Raw genomic sequence first — 1950 nt, 5'->3', positions numbered from 1 at the left:
TTTCTTTCTTTCTTTCTTTCTTTCTTTCTTTCTTTCTTTCTTTCTTTCTTTCTTTCTTTCTTTCTTTCTTTCTTTTCTGTCACAGTCCCTCTCTGATTCTGTGCGCGCCTCACCTGTCACCCAATATCTAGACCTATTGCTTTCATCTCCTCAAGTATTGGTCTTCACTTATCTCCTTCTCATCATCTAACTTTAATCAAGTAAGTGGATGCATTTAAATGTTGCTAATTTCACTCTGGTAATTGGCAGTGTTTAATTCAGTTTGATCAGAGGAACATTTTAACAAATTTGAAGTGACTTGTGCAAAGGTCCTCAAAGACAACACATTTATAAAAAAAAACCCTAGAGCCGCAGGAAACCCTAACTTCTTGCACAGAACTAATAAAATAAAAGACCTAGCCTTTCTTGAAAGAATGCATATCAACCACCACCTTTCATGACAGAGTTTTAGATTAAAATTGTTTTGTGATAAGCCATGCATAAAGTCATTTTGATCAAAGCTTGAAAATAAAGCTAAGGGTCTCAGGGTCATGCTTAGAGTATGTGTTGGGTATGAGTCTCAGCTACTACCACACCAAATTTTAGCTCAGAAACTCTCAGACTGACCGAGTTGTAGCCAGTTTTAAGTTCGCCCATGTTGGTTAGCTTTGGCAGCCGTCCTGGGTTGAACTGACTCCAAAAGATAATCACTTGTAGGTGTTCATCTAATGACTGCTTTCTGAACGTTTCTTTAAAATTCATTCAGTGGCTCATTAGATATTTTGCTAACAGACAATCAAGATTTTCTCCAATATTTAATGCTCAAATTTGAAGAAAACGTCTTGTGCAACGATTAGTATTGACACTAAGTATGCTTTTATATGCTCTAAGAAATGAAGTGTGGAACTTACTTAACCAAACTGGTTCCACTAAACCGAGTTGAGTAAACTGAACAATTCACATATTTTCTTTTAAAGAAAACATGTAAAYTTATTTACATGTACTCATCTCTGTTTAGTGGAACCAGTTGACATAACTTGGTTAAGTCAATGCATTCTCATGCCCCCCAAGTCAACATATTGACGCTTGGCCAGGTAGCCATCTGCGTCCACTTTCAGACCCGTCGGGTAACACCCGCGTGTCCGTTTTTTACGAGATGAGGCAGAGGACGAGCGTGTTGTCATATTTTTTGTTTACAAGAGTAGGAAATGCACAAAATTAACCATCCCAGACCCTAAATTTAACTTCTATTAGCCTTATACAGCACAGACCCTAAAATTAACCACTAACCCTGATCCCTCATGGTAACCTCAGACCCCCGACCCAAAGACCCCTAAGTGACGCAACCCGGAAAAGCCGCGGGCTGCAAGGACGGACGCGCGGGGGGTACCCGACGCGTCAAAACTGGACGCAGATGGTCCCTGCCCAAGCATCAATATGTTGACGAGTCCGACATGAGAATGTGTTAAAGTAAAACCAACTCTTCATTTTTTTAAAGTGCAGAATCAACTCTTTTAATGAGTTCATATTTAAACTTGTAACGAGGTGATAAATAAAAAGTATAGTTTTTAGGTTTTGAATGTAACAAAATAAAAGTAAATGCTACAATAAAAAAATACTTAGTAAAATTACAAATCCTTAAAAAAATTATCAAGCACTTTAATTAAATAAATGTACTTGTTGTTAGTGTGTTTTTCCATGCAATGATGAGATTTGTGCTCTACATTTGACCCAACACACGTGAGAAACACCCAAGTGGAGCAGCGGGCAGCTATGTAGGTGCACAGGGAGCAGTTGGGGGTTGGGTGTCTTGTTCAAGGATACCACGATGCGTGGGCTTGGCGGGGAGTTGAACCTGTGACTTTATGGTCCCAAGTCATCTGCTCTACCACTACACCACAACCGCCCTATTTATTTATGTATGTATGTATGTATGTATGTATGTATGTATGTATGTATGTATGTATGTAT

The sequence above is a fragment of the Austrofundulus limnaeus genome, unplaced genomic scaffold, assembly GCF_001266775.1.
Source record: "Austrofundulus limnaeus strain Quisiro unplaced genomic scaffold, Austrofundulus_limnaeus-1.0 Scaffold46, whole genome shotgun sequence".
NCBI classification, from domain to species: Eukaryota; Metazoa; Chordata; class Actinopteri; order Cyprinodontiformes; family Rivulidae; genus Austrofundulus; species Austrofundulus limnaeus.
Note: the sequence above shows the minus strand (reverse complement) of the source record.